Source organism: Aythya fuligula, chromosome 1 (assembly GCF_009819795.1).
Source record: "Aythya fuligula isolate bAytFul2 chromosome 1, bAytFul2.pri, whole genome shotgun sequence".
Lineage (NCBI taxonomy): Eukaryota > Metazoa > Chordata > Aves > Anseriformes > Anatidae > Aythya > Aythya fuligula.
Window position 1 is genome coordinate 170,330,200 of NC_045559.1, and position 17,855 is coordinate 170,348,054.

The following is a 17,855-nucleotide window of genomic DNA, read 5'->3' on the forward strand; positions in this document are numbered from 1 at the left end:
TCAATCTCCTTCACTGAGGCCACCCTGAGCCTCCCCATTGCCAGCACACTGACAGCAACTCCTAATGTGACAGTAACATGTTTTACTGAAATAAGCAATAAGCTTTATCTATATCTTCTCAGATAATAAATTAATATTGAAATATTTGTGTGAACAAAATAAAAATATTCAATGTTCTTAGCTATTTTTATACCTAATCAGTGGATGGGCAGATGGACCAAACTTGCTTGGAAGCTCCAAAGTAATGTTCATTATTTGAATGCACCTATATATATATATATATATATATATGTATAATATAGAAACTCATCAGAGTGCTGAGACATTAGGATTTTATTCTGTTTGTCACATTTGGTAGTTGGACAGAAATTATACGGCCAGCTTCAAGTTGTAAGCTGGTGGAATTCTACAGTAGGTGTTTTTTGTTGTTGTTTTTTTTTGGTTTCTTTGTTTTGTTTAAATTTCTTGCCATCACTAATGTATGTATGCAAAGAATTTGCTTTTCTCCATGGGATTATCTAATTAAGTAAATGGAACAATTTTTAGTCTGGTTATGTATATTTACATATATAAATACATACATATATAAATATATTAAATACTTGCTGGTGAATAGGTGTCTTCTAAATGAACAAAATTGTCGGGAGACAAAGTTAAAAAAAAAAAAGTGTAAATAAAGGATATTTGTCATTAATATATGTACAGTGAAATACAAAACATGGAAATTTAACATTTAGAAAAGTGCTCCAATAAAGAGAAGAAAGAATAATCTCAAAATAATATTTATTTTGCTGTAATAGAAGTAATTATTGAACTTGGAAGAAAGTAAATTGTTCTGTGTATCTTGACAACAGCATTATGAAGAAAGAGTTCTATTTATCATGCTCTTGTTTTAACTCAGCTTGCTGCTGTTGAGCATCATCCTCAACATACACAACAGAGTATTCCTTTGGTTAGTTTAGGTCAGCTGTTTGGGTTGTGTCTGCTCCCAGCTTCTTGTGCACCCCAACCCTCCTCACTGGCCCATCAGCATGAGAAGCAAAAGAGTCCTTGACTCAGTGTAAGCACTGCTCTGCAACAACTGAAATATGGGTGTGTTGTCAACATTATTTTCCTCCTAAATCCAAAGCACAGCACTATACCAGCTACAATGAAGACAAATGCAGGACATGTGCTTTAGTAGTTATTATTATTTTCTGTGAGATTGTACTGACTTGGCAACATTGCCAGCTGATAAAACAGACATATTGGGTCATGTCTCTTGGGTTTTATTTCTGTTTCATCCAATGATTCACCATGTCACAGTGGAACTAAGAAAGATCCACAAGTGGATTAGACATGGTGACATTTTGAAGAAAAATCTCTGGGTATATTGGTCTTAAACACTTAAAAATATTGAAACATTTTCAATTACAAGAAAATCTGACCTCAGTGGTCCAATCCTACTAGCAGACAGACAGATAAAGCTCACTCTTACTAGAAGTAAAGCATTAAGCACTTGAACTTTAAGTACTTGAGTAGTCGCAATAATTACCTTGACACAGATGTCAGAACAAATTATTGTGAAAGTCATGTTACCGGTGTCTTAAGGCTAAATTTTTTTTTAACCTTTTTGTCTGAAGTTTTGATGTTTATACCTTTACTAACTTTTCTCTTGATGCTTTACTTTCCAATGGTAGATTTGTGTTTTCAGAAAACATAAAATTTTAAATCTGTGTGCAGCTGAGCTTCCGTGTACTTGTGACCCACTAGCAACTATGTATTTACCTCTAATCACTTCTGATGTCTCACAGAATCACAGCATCACAGCATCATCTAGGTTGGAAGAGACCTCCAAGATCACCTAGTCCAGCCTCTGACCTAACACTAACAAGTCCTCCGCTAAACCATATCACTAAGCTCTACATCTAAACATCTTTTAAAGACCTCCAGGGATGGTGACTCAACCACTTCCCTGGGCAGCCCATTCCAATGCCTAACAACCCTTTCGGTAAAGTTCTACCTAACATCCAACCTAAAACTCCTCTGGCACAACTTTAGCCCATTCCCCCTCATCCTGTCACCAGGTATGTAGGAGAATAGACCAACTCCCACCTCACTACAGCCTCCTTTAAGGTACCTATAGAGTGCCATAAGGTTGCTCCTGAGCCTCCTCTTATCTAGGCTGAACAAGCCCAGCTCCCTCAGCCGCTCCTTGTAGGACTTGTTCTCCAGACCCCTCACCAACTTCATTGCCCTTCTCTGGACTCACTCGAGCACCTCGATGTCCTTCTTGTAGTGAGGAGCCCAAAACTGAACACAGTACTCAAGGTGCGGCCTCACCAGAGCCAAGTACAGGGGGACAATCCCTTCCTTAGCCCTGCTGGCCACACTGCTTCTTATACAAGCCAGGATGCTGCTGGCCTTCTTGGCCACCTGAGCACACTGCTGGCTCATATTCAGCTGACTATCAATCAATACTCCCAGGTCTTTCTCTGCCAGGCAGCTTTCTAACCACTCATCTGCCATGATTCCATGTTTCTAATATCCAAATTAAAAAAAATAAAGTCTAAAAAAAAAAAAAAAAATTCCATATGCATATGATTTGTTCAGCTCCTTAAACTCCTTAACTGTTTAATTGCTAGTGACTATGAAATTATTTGTGGCAAAACGTTTGTAGCTGTTCTTCAGTACTCATGATATACTGTGATTATTGGAGTACTTGAGAAACATTAAGGCAAAGGCCAAATGCATTGAACCAGTCAAGAATTTATTTTATTCTTCTATGATGTATGACACATATTCTACTGATTTTATGATAATTTACATTTTATAATGGTGGAATGTTTCCTATCCTGGATTTCAATTACATGAAACAGGTTAATTAGAAACATAATGGAATTTTCATCCTTCAAGATATTAAAAACTCAGCTATCAGGCTATGAATCTGAGATCTTCAGACTTTAAAGCTGGATCAGACTTCAAGTCTTCTTTAAGCGAGGTGCTGACTGGATGACTTCTAGAGGTCCCTTCCAAGCAAAATTATTCAATGAGTCTGACATCTTTGTTTGTTTATTTATTTATTTATTTATTATGAATCTCAGAACAGAAGACCACCCTTTATGTGATCAAATATGACAGATATTAGCAGTGTAAGTCATTGTTTTTCTTTTTTCCTTTTTTCCTTTCCTTCTCCTGTCTTATTTCAAATCTTTGAAAGATAAATGAACTTCTGTCTATAATAGTGATATTGTAACATAAAAATGACTGCTGAATTGTTTCTTATATCAAAAGTATATTTGATGTATTTGTTGCAAAACTTTTTTGTTGGTTTCTTTTTTTTTTTTTTTTTTTTCAAAAATGAAGAATAAAATGAAAAACAATTTCCAAATTATTTTAAGAGGTCTTACATATTTTCTGTTCTTGCAACTTCAACTATGAACATTAGATGAGAAACAGTATGTATTTCAGTGATACTGTGCATGGAATTGAACTCTCTTCAATAAAGGAAATGCTGTATTTCTTCCTCTTTCCTGCTCCCACTCTTTCTTCATTATGTGAGGTCTCTTTCATACACATTTGCTTTTTCTAATGTTGTTACTAATAAACACACTGAAGTGTCACTTATAGTCATGGGTCTGACATTTTAGGTTAACCACTGCTTTCCTGAATTATCATTTCAAATATCTTCACTATGGATCTGTGTTTGTGGTTTTTAGTTAGTAGTTAGGTAGTAAGTTAGTTTGCTTGATTGTTTGGTTTGGTTGTTTGTTTGGTTGTTTTATTTTATTTTATTTTATTTTATTTTATTTTATTTTATTTTATTTTATTTTATTTATTTTATTTTATTTTATTTTATTTATTTTATTTTATAATGTGGAGCACACATTATTTTTCCTGTTGCTTGTATCTCATAAAATGCATAAACCTGTTCCAGTCAGAAGCTGATCAGAACATAGATTCATAGAATTGTAGAATCATAGAATCATAGAATGGTTTGGATTAGAACAGGCCTTAAAGATCATCTAATTCCAATCCCCCTGCCATGATGGGCAGGGACACCTTGCACTAGAACAGGTTGCTGGGGTTTTCTCTGGGCAACCTGTTCCAGTGCCTTGCTACCCTCTGAGTAAATAATTTATTCTTTATATCTAATCTACATCTACCCTTTTTAACTTTAAAACTATTACTGCTTGTTCTATCTCTACACTTCCTGATACAAATTCTCTTTCCTGTAGGCCTCCTTTAGGTACCGGAAGGATACAATGAGGTCTCCCAGAATCTTTTCTTATCCAGGTTGAAGACTTCCTTAGTCTGTCTTCATAGGAGAGGATATGTGATATTTGGATACATGGCTCTAGTTTATTAAGCCATAACAAAGATTATGTAGTTTGATAGTAACTTTTCACACTGTGAGTCTACTTTTATCAAAATCCATCTTGATTTATAATTAGTTTCTGACACTGTAGAATGCTTTGATACATTCCTAAAGATCAGTTAAGTTTTGTCTGTACTTCATGGTTCACAAATGGAATAAACAAATAAGCATAATTAAGATTTGTTATAATATGCATGATCAGTGTCGTTGTCAACAACTAATAGATGTGTTCTTTCATTCCATTTAAATAATTTATAAAAAACATCTGCTTGAGAGAGAAAATATGTAACTGAACCACTGTCTATTTTTCCCTGTGTGCTTATTTCTGTGAGAACAAGTATAGTGAGGTCAAACAAAAAGAAATCCCTTGCAGCCAAATTCTCCATTACTATGGAGAATTTATTCTGAAGTGAATGATGCAGCAAATAACTGGTGAATAGATAAAAATAAAAAATTAAAAAAAAATAATAAAATAAAATAAAATAAATAAAATAATCAACTCTCTCTTCTTAGGGAAATAATTAATTTAGTAAAGATATTAATCCCTCATATTTCATGGAAAATAATTAATTGAAATTATTGCATTTTAGTTATTTTGAAAATATACTATTATTTGAAGCAACAAGAATTAGGCTTTTAGGAAGTGACTATGTTCACATTCTACCAGCTCTTTGATGTTGGTGAGCACCAGGTCAAGGCACGCTTCTCCTTTGGTTGGTTTGTCTAATACCTGAACCAATGAGATATCTTCAGCACACTCTGGGAATTTTCTGGATTGCTTACAGACTGCCGTGTAGTTATCCCAGCAGACATCTGGGTGGCTGAAGTCCCCCATCAAGATGAGAGCGTGAGAGCGCAATGCTTCTTGAAGTCAAAGCAAGAATGCCTCATCCACAGGCTCCTCTTGATCAGGCAGCCTGTAGTAGACCCCAACCACAAGCTGTCTGTTATTGGTGCAGTCTTTAACTCTCACCTACAAGCTCTCAACCTGACCATGGCGGCTGTTTCTCAGAGGAAACTTCACAATCAATCTCTTCCCTAATATAGAGGGCAACATCCCCTCCCTTCCTTCCCTATCAATCCATTCGGAAGAATTTGTAGCCCTCTATTCCAATGTTCCAGTTATGTGATCCATCCCATCACATTTTGGTGAGAGCAATCATGTCATATCTGTCTAATTTCACCATGGTTTCCAATTCTTCTTGCTTGTTTCCCATGCTGCGTGCATTGGTGTAGAGGCGCTTCATCTAGGCAATTGGTTATATCATGCTTCCAGAACCCTTACTAAGTGCATTGGGACTATTCACAAGTATTTCCCTGACATTATTAGAATGATAGTGTTCTCAGGTACACTCAGAGGTATATTGCCTTCACCCACCACATCTAGTTTAAAGCCCTCTGGATAAGCCCTGACAGCTTATCACCCAGTGCACTCTTGCCCCACCTGGTCAGCTGTGGGGCAAGACACCACAGCCAGCATGCCTGATCCTTCAAAGGCATGTCCAAGTTCATAGAACCCAAAACCAGCCCCAGCCTCGTAGCCAATCATTCACTCAGCCCATTTGTCTCCTTCTTCCTGGGTCTCAGTCACCAATTTGGAGGACAGAGAACACTAGTTGGGCTCCCAATCCCTTCAACATCTTTCCAAGGGACATAAAATCCTTTTTGATGTTTTGGAGTTTCATTGTTACATCTCTGTTTGATCCTACTTGAAAAAGTAGGAAGGGGTGGTAGTCTTTGGGACGTACCAGACTCAGTAGCTTCTTCGTAATATCATGAATACAGGCCCCAGGCAGGCAGCAAACCTCTCTGGAGAGATTGTCCAAATGGCAAATGGGACCCTCAGTGCCTCTCAGAGAGGAGTCTCCAATGACTAACACCCTTTACACCTTCTTTTTGGCACTGGTTTTGATGCAGTTGGGAGACTGAGCCAACCTTGTGTGGCTGATCTTTCTGATTTCCCTTTGGACTTTCTGAGTTTTTTACTAGTTCTCCCAGAGTCTCCTCTCTCCTGCCTTAGAACTTTGTATCCTATAGTGCACGGCCACTTCAGGGGCAGAGGGGAGACTCCTCCTCCGGCTCCAACCAGAGACAATGGTCCACTCTCCCTCATCCTCTGAGTCTTTCAAATGTGCTTGTTTGGGGTTGCATGCTTGTTTCTCTACCCCTTGCCTGGATTTAAGTCATTGCTGCCATGTCAGCATATAATACCATTTGTCAATCACCTTCTCGGATTCCTGAATGCTACACTGCCTGATGAGCTCCTCTCGCGACTGAGCCACCTGTTAAAAGAGCTCATCAAGCTGGGCATACTTGCACCCATGACACACTCCTCTGCATTCAGGCTCCAGGGGGACTTCTAGAGACTGGACCTGCCTGGAACTGATGGTCTGGGCCACTTTCTTGATCCTTGGGAGGTCTGTTTGGTTGGAGGCATCTGCCCAGGAAGGTTGCAGCACAACTGTCTGAGTTTCAGCCACAGAGCAGCAGGTTTGGCAGGTGGACACCATTTCTACAGTAGAAGGTCCTTCCCAGAATACAAATATGACCAGTGCTGCCTAATCTTCCTACTCACCCTGCCTGCACGCACTGCCATGAAAACTGTTGTGACACGCACTGCCTGACACGCCACACCCCATTTGCCAGCACTGTTTTCTTTGCTCCTGGTGGTTTGTGCTCCTTAGGGGCTGTCTTTGTATGGCGGGGTGGGGGGGGTGGGGGGTGGGGAGGGCTGTTGGCTCCACCTGCGCCTTGTCAACTGCCCTTGTGAGGGCTGCTGGTGGCTCCTTTGGCTGCCTCAGGTAGCCTCAATGCAGGAAAATGCCTGCCTGCCAATTCCCTGCTCCATTGCAGAATATTTCTGCCTGCTCCAGTCCTCTAATCATCTTAGTAGCAGTCCTCTGGACTGTCTCCAGTGGTTCAATGTCCCTCTTATACTGGGGAGCCCAGAACTGGACACAATATTCCAAACGTGGCCTCAACAAGGCTCAGTAGAGGGAAAGGATCTCCTCCCTTAAGCTGCTGGCAACACTCTTCTGAATGCACACCAGGACACTGTTGGCCATCTTGGCCAATATACAGAAGTTCATTCCATATCTTCACAGTTTAATCTAAAATTGCAGACAATTACAGCACGTTTTAGAATCAAAAAAAAAAAAAAAAAAAAAAAAAAAGTTCAATTTAAATTATTATAGTTCAGAAATAATAACACATTTAGAATTAACTGAATTAAAATGTTCAAATATTTCACATATTTTGGATGGTTAATTCTAGTACTTTTCTATTTCCAAGAATGTGGGATAAACCCAACTGTCTTCACTTTCCTATTGCTTTTAAGATCCAGGCTGTATTTTGTATTTTGTTTTGTTTTTAGTTTATCCCCCCCCCCCCCCCCAAAATAAAATAAAATAAAATAAAATAAAATAAAATAAAATAAAATAAAATAAAATAAAATAAAATAAAATAAAATAATAAACTTACTCTGAAATGCTTCCACTGCAATAGAGTTGCTTTGCTCATTTTTAAGTACTATGAGCCCTTCTCTCCTTGCAGAACTAAAAAATTGCAGAACCAGCATAAGGATCTCTATGCACATGCAGAAACCACAACACACTAAAATGCTCTTTTTAACAGTCTTCTATCAGAAGACCCTGAATGTTAGGCAGTGTGCTTGTTGTGGTTCCGCTCGAGTGGGCAGCCGAGCTCCACCACAGCCGCTCTCTCACTCCCCCTCCTCAAAGAGGAAAGGGGAAAAAATATGTGAAAAGGCTCAAAGGTTGAGATAAGGATGAGAAAATCACGCAGTAATTATTGTAATGGGCAGAACAGACTCAGCATAAGGAGATAGTAAGATTTATTGCTTATTACTAACAAGCTAGAGAAGTGAGAAAACAAAGGAAAGAAACCAAAAGCATCTTCCCCCCCCCATCCACCTTCTTCCACCTCCTCCCCCCGAGCGGCACAGGGGAATGGGGGAATGGGGGTTATGGTCAGCCTACAGCGCTTCTCTGCTGCTCCTTCTCGGTCACTCTTGTCCCCTGTGCTGTGGGGTCCTACCCACGGGATACAGTCCTTGATGGACTGATCCAGCGTGGGCTTCCCACAGGCAGTAGCTCTTCTGGAGGTGCTCCAGATATGGGTCCGTACCATGGGGTCCATCCCTCAGGAGAAAACTGCTCCAACATGGGTCCCCCACGGGCAGCAGCTCCTGCCAGGTCACCTGCTCCTGCGTGGTCTCCTCTCCACGGGCCACAGGTCCGACCCAGAATCTGCTCCTGCAGAGGTCTTCCACAGGCGGCAGCCTCCTTTGGTGCAGGGCCACCTGCTCCACCGTGGTCTCCTCCACGGGCTGCAGCATAGAACCCTGCTCCACCGTGGTACTCCATGGGCTGCAGGGGGACATCCTGCTTCACCATGGTCCTCACCACAGGCTGCAGGGGACTTCTGCTCCGGCGCCTGGAGCACCTCTCCCCCTCCTTCTTCACTGACCTTGGCGCCTGCAAGGCTGTTCCTCACTTCTCTCACTCTCCCAGCTGCTGTGTGGCGCAGCGTTTTTTTTCCGTGTCTTAAATATGCTCTCACAGAGGCGCAATACAACATCACTTATTGGCTCAGCTCTGGTCAGCAGTGGGGCCCTTACCAAACATGGGGCAGCTTCTAGATCCTTCTCACAGAAACCACCCCTATGGCCCCCCTGCTGCCAAAACCTTGCCACGTAAACCCACTACAGTGCTATGCAGCGAAATGGCTGTACAGTAATGTGTTTCCCACTTTTTTCTCTTTTTTTCTTTTTTCTTTTTTTCTTTTTTCTTGTCACTGGGAAGTTAATTTCAGAACCCTTATTTGTAAAGTTTTCAAATTAGTTAATGTGTGTATCAGGTCATAAAAAAAATCCTGCTTTACATTACAAAACTAAAAATACACAGGACTTGTATTAGATACAACCCTTTATTTTATGTATATTTGAAGTGTTAATTAATATCTGAGTTTTCAGGAGTTGCTGCTTAGGCATATGAAGAAAGGTTCATAAAACATTTTAAGAGCAACAAATCTTTTTGTCACCATCACATGCAAACTATTAGTGTACAGTCACATGAGGAAGTTGTAAATTCCTGTTTCTACTCTTTTTTTTTTTCTTTTTTTTTTTTTTTCTTCTTTTAAGGACAGGGTTATAGAGATAAAGGTGCAGTGAAAGATGGATAGACAGGCTGAGCAAGAAAACAAATGGGACTAGACAGAAAAAGTACATAGGAGAACTAGAAATGCCAAAGAAGAAGGAACGCTGAGGGAAAAAATATGACTTTTTTTTTCTTTTTTTTTTTTTTTTTTGGAATAACAGCAATTTTACCATACGTTCATATAAAAGCATTTATTTACCTGTTTGTGTATTAGCAAGACTAATATACACTTTATGATGTATAAAATTTGTATTGATGGAGACTAAAATATCCCAGGCGTAGATGACATAATTTTATTAATATTAAATTATTGATGGAAGGATGGGAATGAAAACAAACACTCAGAATTTTCAAGATGATAATTTTCTCAATACTTTCTCAACAAGAAGATACTTGTGCTATGAAGATTTATTGTCTTCTTTGGTGTACAGGCCAGCTCCACTTCATAACTTCATGTTACTTCTGTATCATACTGTCAGAGTGGGGTTGTTTTCAGCATGATAGAAGTGGGTAATACAACACCTCTGAAAAATAAATTTAATTTGAGTAATTATTTTTCACATTTTAAGATTACCTTAGCTGCAATGTTGTGAAGTTTACAGTAAAAGACAGTGTTCCACCACTTAATACCCCTGAGCAGATATTGATGTAGACCCAAAGTATTTACAAGATGTTTAAGAAGAGCAAGTGCTGGGTCCTGCACCTGGGAAGGGGCTATACATATAGACTGGGGGATGAGATGCTGGAGAACAGCTCAGCAGAGAGGGATCTGGGTGTTTTAGTTGACAGCAAGCTGAACATGAGCCAGCAGTGTGTCTTGGCATCCAGGAGGGCCAACTGTATCCTGGGCTGTGTGAAGCATGGCATTGCTATCTGGTCAAGGGAAGTGATGTTCTATTCTGCTCTGCACTGGTGTGGTCTCACTTGTACTAGTGTGTGCAGTTTTGGGTGACATAGTATAAGAAAGATATAAAACTGTTAGAGTGTCCAAAGGAGGAATATGAACATAGTGAAAGGTCTGGAGGGGAAGACGTATGAGGACCATCACTTGGATTGTTCAGCTCGGAAAAGAGAAGACTGACGGGAGACCGCCTTACAGTCTACAACTTCCTCACAAAGGAAAGGAGAGGGGCAGGTGCTGATCTCTTCTCTCTGGTGACTAGATATAGGAATTGAGGGAACAGCCTGAAGGAAGGCAGAGGGATGGAGCACCTCTCCAATAAAGAGAGATCCTGGAAAAAATTGGAGTTCCTTAGCCCAGCAAAGAGGCTTTAGGGAGAACTTATATCAGTTTTCCAGCTCTTAAAGGGGTCCTAAAGGAAAGACGGGGAGGGAGTCTTTCTCAGGAAGTGTAGTGATAGGCCAAGGGTAATAGTTTTAAACTATAAAAGGTCTAGATTAAAGGTCTAGATTAAATATTAGTAGAAATTCTTCACTATGAGGGTGGTGAGGCACTGGAACAGGTTGCCTGGAGAAGTTGTGGATGCCCCATCCCTGGAAGTGTTGAAGGCTGGTTTGGATGGGGCTTTGAGCAACCTGATCTAGTGGGAGGTGTTCCTGCATATGGCGGGGGGGGTTGAAACTAGGTGATCTTTAAGGTCTGTTCCAACACAAACCATTATATGATTCTATGGTTCTATGATTCTAAATATGACAATTCTGAAGAATAGCCATAAAAAATGATGTAGAAGATATACAGATAAATGGCGTTCCCCAGTAAATTTCCCATTTGTTAGTGATGTTTATATCTGGAAGAGGAATGAGATATATATTCCTTCCATTTCACAAACTTGTGCCCACAGTCTAAGGATGCAGGTCAACAAACCTTTTCATATGTGTATATGTGTGTGTCATGGTGTACTCCACCTTCCAAACAATGTCTAATAACACACTCTAGTCCCATCATCTTCTTCTAGAAAACGTTCATTGAATCTGCTCACTGCATCTGTGTTTCTTCTTTTTTTATTATTTTTTTTTTTCTTACAATTGTGTCAGATTAAGGAAAATACATTTTTGTTGTAAAATCATTAAAGGGATAAAATATCACTTCAGAATTTCCTCTTATGGATGATCAATTTTAATAAAGTAAGAATAAAATTTAAAAAATCTAAAATAGGAATTATTATTATGTTTCTAACTCACCCAGATTTTTTATTTTTATTTTTTGGTCGGAATAGAGTCAGATTGTAAATGAGTTAAAGGAGGCTGTAATGGTTACACATCCACATATGTCTTCAGTATATTTCTGAAGACAAAATGATTTATAACTTCTTCCTAAAGTTAGGGTATTATTCAGTACTATTCTCTAGCACCAAATGCTAGAAAAATAATCTGTAAATACCTTTAGAAATGTAGCAGTTACAGAAAGGGTGTTAGAAGACATTTTACTTCTCAAAAAAATAACAAAAATAACTCAATGTCGCATGTGAATAATGTGAATAATAACACTTTAATAAGTGATTTCTCCTGAATGTCACACAAAAGAACAAATGAAGCAGATGAAGATCTATTGCAAAGACTTACATGTATGTGATTAGAAAGATGACAGTGAAAATACAGAGAATTAAGGAATCCAAACAACTTAGACTGAGAGAAGATGAATGAATGGACAAAGATCAATAATGTTGAAATCTCCTATGCTGTCAAGCACCAGCAAAGAATTGATTGATCCGTAGCCTGAACTAATTAAAGTGTCATTGGTCACCTATAACACTCCAGTTTCAATACTGTGTAGATTTGTAAAACAAGCCTTGATCTTTGCATGCAATAAATAGATGGTAGCATGATTCAATTAGATAAGTACTCAACTGTCTGACGGACTTAATTTTTCTTGTGAAGGTAGGTTTACAGCAAGCTTTCAGCTTTATTCCTAATCACCATTCATAGCCTGCTATTCTTTTCACATTAACTACACTAAAGGTTTATTAAAAACAAAAAAATTAAAATGAAGCTATTTTATGAAGCAATTGTCAGTTTATTTTTCTGACAGCCAAAGGTTTTCTTATTTGTTTGCCTTCTTTACTTGAGCCAAATGTAATACAATGTTCATTAAATGTGTATCTAACCACATTTTCATTTACATGAGTTAAAGTTGTAAAATGACTCATTTTCAGAGATATACATATATACACGTATATATATATGCATATATATATATATTTTTTTTTCTGAATCTCTTCTTACTTACAAGTATGTTGAGCTACACTTTCTATTTCAGAGCATTCCTGGAGGTGATGTCTAAATCAAACTATTTTTCTTTGAATTTTTATTCCAAATGAAATTGTACAGGTTTGCAAAGTTGCATAAGAGGTTTAGGTCCCTTTATGTTAAAGTTTTGTTATTTGCCAGATATCTAGGAAGACTTATTGACATCAAAACCCTCTATTATAAGGATGAAAATACTTGCTTTAAACAATCTTAGAATCACTAAAGGGCACCGATAGGATATCCAAGTTAAGTTAGTGAAGAGAAAATGTTTGAGTATGTATATTTCTAACTAGAGTCTTCAGAAATATTCAGTAGCATCAGTCTTCCCCATACATTCAGTATGGGACTCAGGCATTTTCTCTGAGAGTGTTCCAAGTATGAAGAAGCTGAAGAAAAAGAAACTGGGAGTTGCTTTTTTGGCTGCTATTGTATGTGGAACTCATGTGTCAGGTATAAGGTTCCTAGTCAAGCTCTTTAGATACATTTAGTGAGATAATATTTATCTCTGTATGAGTTTTAGGTGTAAGTGAAGTACAGAGCACTTTCACACTCATGAAATTTCAAATAATATTCAAAAATTTGTACTAATGAAAATAAAAATATGAAGAAATTCAATATATGTTTAGTGAGATCAAGATTACAATGCATGTATTTAAGTGTAACAAGACATATGGCTTGAATTTGAACAGAAATCACTGGTATGCCTTGAATGCATCCAAATTCAGAGGGGTTAGGATATATCTGCCCAAATTTAGATGTTTACAGCATAATATCAATACCAGAATTATTCAGCCTAGGTTACCTATATAGTTACTGGGGGTAATTGGGCATATTTATAACGCAATTTATCCTATTTTTAAGAGGGAGTTTAAAGCAGGTAGACTGAATCACACTGTAAGATTGCATGTTTTTCTCATACTTTTCTGCATGTTTTTATGAAAGGAGACTAGATTTAGATGTATGTGTAGAATATTCTAACACTTAAATTAGAAGAATCCCACCTAAGACAATAGTCAATGAGTTTCAATATCACTCTTATTTTCCCTTTCAGAGTTCTTGAGTTCTTTCTTACTTTTCTTTTCTTAAACTTTCTCTCTCTTGGGGGGGGGGGATGTTGGGGGGGGGGGGGGGGGGGGAGGGGCAAGAAATTTTAGTTTCTTATCCTTGAGATTCTTAGATATGATAACATTATTATTATTGTGTACAATTAAATGTTTTTGCAGTCCTTCTACCTACAATATAAAATAAGACCGAGGCCCCCCAACATATACAAATAAAGTAAGAAAGTTTATTTTTCCAAAGATTTTATTCTCATGTATTAAATTGAGTGCATTCTGTTGAATTTTTCTTTAAAACTCAAACAATTATATTAACAAAACATTTATTTCCAAGATAAAAATGTGAGTTACACTTGAAGTTAGAGGTTTCTACCCTGATGTTTAAAATCCTTTAAAACAGGACTTCTGTAACAGAAAGCGTAAGAAATAAACTGAATCATCAGTTCAGATATATATTGGGAAATGTATAATTTAAAAAAATTTCTGGAATCAGAGCTATGAATAGGATTTGCTATCTCTATTATCTTTCAGAAGAAGGAAGATTTAAATATGACAATTTTACATGAAAATGTCTTACGTATTCTGAAAGTTTAAAACAACTAAGGCTAACATGTGTTTGCTTTGTGATTATAGTGCTTAAAAATACATTTTGACGCACAGAGACCTTAATGGCTACAAGAAGTATCTATTCCAAAACAGATATACAACTTGACAACTGTCATGTCAATGTCCATGATATTATGTATTACTTTCATTTATTTTTTTTCTGCTATTTTTACACTCTTAATGGATATAATATTTTCTTCCTTAAAAATAGTACAATTAGTAAAATAAAATAATGTTTCTGAAAAATGCCTTTAATAGAATTAATACAAAATACTTCAAGCTAAATTCACATTACTGAGACATTATTATTGGATTATCTTTCTTAAAAATGAAACCGTGTTGTTTTATCACCTACATATTTTTATTCATTTGTTTGTGTGATTATTATTATTCTTTAATATTTTAAAGCAAGTTTTAGGCATTAACAGTTTTCTTATTGGACAGAGAAGAATGAGCTGCAATTTAACACACTTTATATAGCTGTAAGAGGCCTTATAAGGAAATGAAACTGTTAATGTTCAGAAAAAAAATTTCCTCTATATGAGATTCTCATATCCTATTCTCAATCCATATCACTCTTTTATCTAATGATTTTGAGAACTAATTTAATTATTTTGAGATTTATTTTTTTAATTGAATGAAGAATGAATTTAATTACACTTTTAACAGAATCTAAATTCAAAAATGTACTTCTGAGGAACTTCAACATTAACATTTTTTAAAGAGAATTCCTAGTGACCAGCCAATCTTGCTCTGTTGTTCTAGATATTTTACATGTGGTATACCAGTCTTGAGAAACATAATATGATAACATATGTGTTTTGGGTTAACATTTCTGTTCTGCTTGCCTTTTTATTATGTTTTGTGATAAGGAATCTTGATTATCAAATTAATCATGTTGCCAAGACTTATGAGTCTTTTTTAATGACGTTAAAACAGAGGTAAAAATTTGAGTGTTTAACAGTCTAATAAAACAGTTACCACTGTTACATACTTTCCTTTGGTTCCCAGTGTTCTACATACATTTTGGAATTAAGAAATTTATATTTTCTTCTTACCTACACCAGAAGCCCAGAATATGTTTAACAACACTTGAAAGATCTTCATTTTTTTCAGATCTACTAGTCTCTTATTTCCTCCTAAAACAGTTGTTTTAAAAGCCACCAATATTCCAATATTTGAGCATGCAAATATGTGAAGCTGAAAATGAGAGCTTGTTTTAGTTGCCTGAACTTTGTTGCTTAATGCTAGGTAAGGTATCTTAGGGTACCATGCTCTATAGCCAGTGGTCCAGAAAAGTACAGATCTCATTTAAGTTACGTATGTGATAGTTGTAGATATCTTGCAAACTTTTAGTGCCTCATCTGCTAATAGACGCAAATTTCTTTGGATAGCTGACTCATTTAAGATAGGAAGTATACTGAGAAAACACCAAAAGGAGAAATAAAATAAAATAAAATAAAATTTAAAAACCCTCTTATGCTAGTGCAAAGTCAAAACAAACACCTTCACTGAGTTTCTCTATGTTTGCATGAAAGCAAGATTTACATGAAATTAATCTTTGTTTTTCCATGCTTAAAAACCTCTGTTACACCAACAAAAAGCTGGCAATTAAATATGAAATTCAACTGAAACCAAGACATGAAAACTATATGTGCAGTATCTGTGAAAGAATCTTTGAAGATTTTCATTGCCATGATATGGTACCCTTTTGAAAGAACAGAAATTATTTGTTACTTAGCTGAAAATCTGACACTAGAATAAAAGTGAGATGTGTATTTTTTTCACTGAGCTTCTGCTATTAAAAGTACATGGTCATTTGTAGAAAATGTACCCCTGTCTATCACATAGTACAAAAAGCATGTTTCAAACTTGTCCAAGATATAAAAGAAGCTAGTTTCCTTGAATTTTCTTGACCTCTCTTTCACTTTCCCCTTTTTATTGTCCTGTCTCTGTTAGACTTTCTCTGCTGAAAAATGACAATGGCACATCTGAAACCAAATTGCAAGTTTGACAGTAGGGAAGAAATGGACACAGAAGCAAAATCATTTCTGTAAATACACTTGAACTTTTCAGCATAAAAGATTCTAACTGTTGTTTGACAAATTTCATCTTTTCCCTTTCTGTCCTTCTGTGTTCAACTTTCTCTTTGTTATGTTAACACTGAAAAGTTTTGAAATGCATTAAGACTTAAAAGTAAATTGGAAGCACTTAGCCATTGTTATGTTCGAAAACTCTCTTCTGAACTCTAAGAAGAAACTGAAGTTCAAGGGATAATAATGGGCTTTAAGCTAGTTTGAAACTAATGAACAATAGATTCTTCTGATAAAATGTTTTAAGGGAGGGGGTGGAATTTAGTAAGGAATTAATAAGCTGGTGATCAGAAACAGAAAGGAAGAGGAATTTAGACACAAATTTGATCCTGAAAACCCCACTCACCTGCTGTTTCAATAGGTGTCATAGGGAGCTTTTTTTTTTTTTTTTTTTTTTTTTTTTTTTTTTTTCAGTCTTATGTTCCTAGACGAATGGAAGATCTATTTTAGATCATATATAGAAATGTGTTGTTTGATTAGAAGAAGCAAATTGGTGCTTTTCTCATGCCTATTTCTCTTTGAACCATCACAGACTGGAGGACAGATGAATCTCATTTAACATCTAACATAGTATCTAATTTAAACTGGTTGTCAATAGTGATTTGTCCCTTCCTAAGCAAAATGTCAGACATAATCAGGATGAACCGTCCTTGCAGGTTTTAACGTTTCTTTACAAAATGTGGAGAAACAATGAACTTGTATAGGTACTAAAGATAGATTACGAAACTTGGGTAAAAATGAACCACACTGCAGCTGAAGGTACATATATACTTTGTGTTGTATAGAAGATTTCAATTTGTACCTAATTATGCTACACCCTATTAACATAATGTGATCCCCACAAAAGATAACCTTTCCCTTCCCTGGCCTTCCCTCCCCTGGCCTTCCCTCCCCTGGCCTTCCCTGGCCTTCCCTGGCCCTGCTTAGCTTTGCCTTCCCTTTCCCTTTCCCTTTCCCTTTCCCTTTCCCTTTCCCTTTCCCTTTCCCTTTCCCTTTCCCTTTCCCTTTCCCTTTCCCTTTCCCTTTCCCTTTCCCTTCCCTTTCCCTTTCCCTTTCCCTTTCCCTTTCCCTTTCCCTTTCCCTTCCCCTTCCCCTTCCCCTTCCCCTTCCCCTTCCCCTTCCCCTTCCCCTTCCCCTTCCCCTTCCCCTTCCCCTTCCCCTTCCCCTTCCCCTTCCCCTTCCCCTTCCCCTTCCCCTTTCCCTTCCCCTTTCCCTTTCCCTTTCCCTTTCCCTTTCCCCTTCCCTTTCCCTTTCCCCTTCCCTTTCCCTTTCCCTTTCCCTTTCCCTTTCCCTTTCCCTTTCCCTTTCCCTTTCCCTTTCCCAGACCCTTTCTCCTCCCTCCAGGGTCCAGGAGTCC